We start from the raw sequence: 5,275 nt of genomic DNA, 5'->3' as shown, positions 1-5,275 counted from the left end.
CTGTCTAGCTCACCTCATCCCTACTCACTCTCCTTAGTGTCCTTTGTATGTGCCAAGGGTTCTCTCAGTCCAAGACATTGAAGTCCTAGAAACTTCGAAGATTCCTTTCATTTATGCATAGTTACTCCTTTTCTTTCAATTTTTTGTTAAAATGTCATTGGTCTGTAATTACTTCTTCTTTTTAAGTTTTTGTTTATTCATTTATTTTTAGGCAGGTGCCCTAGCACTTGCATCACTGCCTCTAGTCCTATAATACCTTCTTTGATCACTAACTTTAATGGTAAAATTTGGATCCTCTGACTCAAATTTTCTTATTTCCCCTACCAAATTCTTGCACAAGACTAATCATCTGATGACTTTTTTACTGGGTATACTGTGTATTTATTTTCTCTCCTTAGAATATTTCATGGAATTGATCTTTGTACATTTTGTTGGTTTAATGTGGTATTCTATAACTGTAAATGCTCTATAGTATAAAATATATATTTAATAATTAAATAAACTAATGATTGACCAATGTCTATTAGTTTCAATATTTGCAAATGTGACATGAATTTGAGATGAAATGTTGACTCAGTTTTGGGCTCTCAAAGATGACCTCCTATGAGCCAAAGGTTACTGGTCAAATGGTGAGTATCTAAACTATGCTAATTAAGGGATGCTTTTTTATTTAAGGACTGATGATTTAGACTTCCAATGATATGATAAAATAACAGGTCAAAGAAGCACATGAATGTGTACTAGGAAACCTGACTCATTTACACAATCAAGATCAATGTGCCAAACTGAAAAAGAGATCTTACAAGAGAAAAAGAATATTTTATCAGTATTAATTAGATGTAGAATAAAAAGATAGTGAATAAGAAAAAAAGGACATTATTCATACTAATTAATGATAAGAAAATTAGATCAAGGATTTCCAAAGCAGAGCAAAAAGAATAAAAAGTGACCATAAAAACAAGGATTCACAGAGAGTAAATCCAGGAAGTGCACTATGCACATTTTAGGAGTTCCAGATGGTGGAATAGAAGCAAAAGCAATCTAAATGATAATTAAAGAATACCACAAGAACATTTTCTTTGAAAAGCCAGTTTTCAGCTCTATCTTGGCAAAATTTCTCAATACTAAAATTTCTAAATATTAAAAGGAAGCTTTCCACTGGAATACCATTTACCTATATATAGGTGAAGAATATCAAGTCACTCATCCATCATACTATAGAAAATACAATGTGGTGATCTAAAGTTCTACATAGAGAAAAATTCCAATTGATATAGATGTGCAAAGTACTTTTTCTAATAATGAAGAATTGACTTAGCATACATAACTTTCTGGCAGAGAAATTCAAAACCATATCATGGCCACTGATTTTTGTAAAATGACAAAACTTAAGTAGCTCTTGATATTGTATTTGGAAATATATTATAAATTTAAAAAATGTTAGTTTTACTATGAAAGGTCTATTCATTGTCTAAATTTCCTTGACTTATGTTATGGTTTGGATCATAAATGTCCCTCACAGACTCATTATTGAAGGCTTATTCCCTAGTTGATGATGCTAGTGGGAGGTGGAAGTATCTAGAGGAGGTGAGGGCTAGTGGAAGAAAATTAGATCATTAGAGTTATGACCTAGAAGGACTATTGAGGTTGGGGCACTTTTCTTACTTTTTGCCCCTGGCCACCATGAGGTGAGCAGTCTCCTTTGCCACGTGCTTCTGCCATGATGTATTTTGCTGCCACCACCCAAAGCAACATAGCTTAGCAGCCAGAGACTGAAGCCTAGAAACTGTGAGCAAATAAGTCTTCCTGCATTTAAGTTGTTTATCTCAGTTATTTTGTCATATCATTGCAATGCTATGAATGCATCTAAAAATGAAGCTTTTGGACAAGGTGTTCTCTCTGGGAATGCTTGTTCTGATAGTTCACAGTGTTCCTTTCCACAACCTAGACTTCCTTTATTTGTTTCAAGTAGCCCCCCACCTCATCCTAGGTCCACCTTTAGTGTTCAAAGTATATCAGGCTTGATATAGAAAATACTTCCACCTCTGAAGACCAACTCATTGTTGTGCTTCTAAAACCAAAATGACTCCTACCTCATTCCTCAGCTCCTATAAACTATGAAGAAAGCCCAAATCTTAACACTGAGCTTCTCTGTCTTCTGTTTCTGAGCCAATATGGTGGTAATGGCTCAGCATGTCATCACCTCTTTGTACTGCATTCTGGACTTTTTCAGTACAGCCCATCTCCACGGGACTGGAGTCCTTGGCCATGAATTCAATGTCTTGATTATTATACAAAGAATCCCCAAATGAAGGATGGCTGTCTCAATTCTTTGTCACTCTAGTGGGATATTCTATTCTTTTGACCTGGCCTTCCCTAAAATACAGATTTCTACTGTCATAGTATCTTGACTTGTTCATCAAGCAAAACCATGCTTTCTCCTTTAGACATGCTTATCCCTTTTGTCCTATCCTAGTGGCTATTGAAGCATGCTCCACCAAAAATAACTTGCTTTTGATAAAATAATCACAAGTGTATATATGTAGGTTTTTAAAGTATCTCTCCACTAATCGAATGAATAATTGAATTGCAATATTTGAGATATTCAGTATCTCACTAGATGTGTTTTAAAATGACTTACATTATTTTAAAAGACAAGTGTTTTCATTAGTTCTATTATAAAATAAACACATCCACATTGCTAAAAATAAATACATCATGTAGAAGAAAATGAGTCACCTTGCATACCACCATTCGGTAATTAGGATTATAGGTACCACAAATATTTTTTAATCTATATTTTTCCTGCCCTTATAGGGATTCATGATCAACTGTCCTGCTCTGCATTGCCATGTGAGCTGAGGCTGTGGTGCTTGTAGAGACCCCAACTTCCCTGGACACCTACCCTTGGCTCTGCAGTACCTGCAGACCCCACACAACTGCTCAATAGCCCCACAGGCCGCTGCTGGGTGAGGAGCCACCCTAAAGAAGAAAACGGGTCATAGCACATTTAACAATAACAACAAAACAGGCAGAAACAAAAGCTAACCACCATCTTTGGACAGCCATTGAGAATATAAGGAATCAGAAGCAAATTGTCAACATTTTGTATTCAAAAGTACAAGTCTTGAGTCCACAGTTTGCATCCAAATGAGAACACCCATCAGCTGAGCATAGCTGTGAAAGATGGTCTTACTGTCCAAATGCTAAATGTAGGCTGCAAAGTCAAAAGCTGGTATTAGGCAAGAAGGATATTGGCTCTCAGGAGAGAAGATTAGCATTAAGGAGACAAATACAAATAAACAGGAGATGGGTGCATACCTGAGATTCATTGTCTCCTGCATGAAGAAGACAATAAGAATCTGATGTACAGAGAGCTGGAAAATTCAGTTGTTGACATTCCCACCTTACAAGAGAGAGTGAAAAAGGGGAATACCAAAGTTAAGATTCAAAGCTGTTGCTGAACTGTTTCTCCACAACTCAAGATTTTCTATGCAGCAGACAGGGAGCAAGCTGACACCGTGAGGATGCTGTATAAAGACATGTGTCAAGAGCTGGATGAACAACAGCTTTTCAAGAATTGTTTCTATTTGTCAAATGCTCATCCTGTATCTATAATCATGAGCTGGTTTGGGTTAAAATGAACAGTTCTGAATTTGGGCCAGCAGGGGTCATACAGAAAGAGAACAATCAAGTTCTCCTTCACTTCTTTGGCCTCAACCAGCAGGCAGTTTAGACTCCTGAAAACATTCAGGATATCAAATCAACATTCGTCAGGTGCAGGTAAAGCACATTATGGGTTGGGAAAAGGTCTGTGATGAGCTGAAAGTGCATCAGCATTTCCTTTTTGAAGGAAGATTTTAGAAGTCTAAGAATGAGGACCAAGGTGAGGACAGGTAGAATCCAGAATCTCAACTACCAATAGTGAGCAGCTAAAGGTTGCTCAAGCACCAAGAACAAAGAAAGAGCAACACAATCAAAGTGTGGTGTCCAATAAAGAAGAATCAGAACCGAGAACAGAAGCAGTAAGTTCCAGCCATGAAGTCCCCACAATGCCTCAGTTTATTGAGAAAGTGTCAGTGTCAACTCAGACGAAGAAGGGAGGTGTCTCTTTCTCAAGATTGCTTTGCTGCACAGAAGCACCCAGACCACTGGCAATGCAATCTGTCAGAGCAATAAATACAACAACATTTTCAGTGACTTTAAAGTTAGGAGGAAACCAGACCACAAATGAGAGAGAGTGAAAGAGAGAATTATCTGAGAATCTCTACAAAAGATGCATTCTAAATGGAAGGAGCAAAAGACAAGCTATAAATAAAGCTGGAGCCAACATGCGGGGTAAGAGGAGAATTTGTAGAAGAAATCCAGAAGCTTGTAACACAGCACAAATAACTCATTTCCCAGACTAAGAAGCAGCAGTGGTGTACAACTGCGAGGAGGAGGCCACACCTCACTGCTGCTGGAGCCCAGCTCTGGCACTCTGAGCACAGGAGCAACTGCAGCAGAAGAGGATACTGGCTCCCAGCACTTCTCCGACCCGGTGGCTTTTGTTTCCAAGAAGTCAGAATTGTTTAGAATTTCATTCCCATTTTGCACCAGCCTGTAAACACTTTTGATGAAGAAATTTTGCACAGAAGTTGAGTTCTTCTCTTGATGCTGCTTGGTAGTTTGTCTCTGGGGGTAAAAGGTAACATCAGTGGAGCATAGTATTTTAAATAAATTTAAATTTCAGATATGTTTCATTTTCACCACACTTTAGAATGTTTTTATGTTTTACAGAGATTTTAAGCTTTGAATAACATCTTTTAAAAACAACAGGTATCAATACCAGTGATTTTAACAAAGAAACATTAGAATAGATCTGAGTGTGAGAACACAGAACTATTTCAGAAATAAAAGCATATTTCCTTGATGTGACATTTGTTTCTTAACCTTAGTGAGCTTGTTTTGTTTAGCTTACTCTACAGTTCAAAGGCATTATCTGTCACTGATGCCACTGGGTGTTATAACTGAATTTAGGGAACAGGGTTGACACAGCGGGGGTCATCCTGAGTATTTTTTCCTTAATATTTCCCAACTGTGTTTTTCATTATTTCTTTTCAATATGTAAGTTTAATATCTAATTATTGCCTTTGATTTTGTAGTATAAAATTGAGGGAATTGGGGTAATCTTTTACTAAGCAAGATCTAAGAGAGAATGAATATTTAAAATTTAGTTTGCACATTTCATCTTTGTCCTTACATGAGTGTTTGTAAAACAACAAGAATGAAACAA

At 37.0% G+C, this 5,275-nt stretch overlaps 1 pseudogene; it reads left to right on the top strand.

The window, feature by feature from the left end:
* The first annotated feature begins 1,683 nt into the window (after positions 1–1,683).
* LOC109679801 (zinc finger MYND domain-containing protein 11 pseudogene) lies at positions 1,684–4,484 on the top strand (annotated as a pseudogene).
* Positions 4,485–5,275: the final 791 nt, after the last annotated feature.

This window comes from Castor canadensis, chromosome 7, assembly GCF_047511655.1.
Source record: "Castor canadensis chromosome 7, mCasCan1.hap1v2, whole genome shotgun sequence".
NCBI lineage: Eukaryota > Metazoa > Chordata > Mammalia > Rodentia > Castoridae > Castor > Castor canadensis.
The sequence above is the reverse complement of the archived record's forward strand: the minus strand, read 5'-3'. Positions and strand labels throughout refer to the sequence as shown.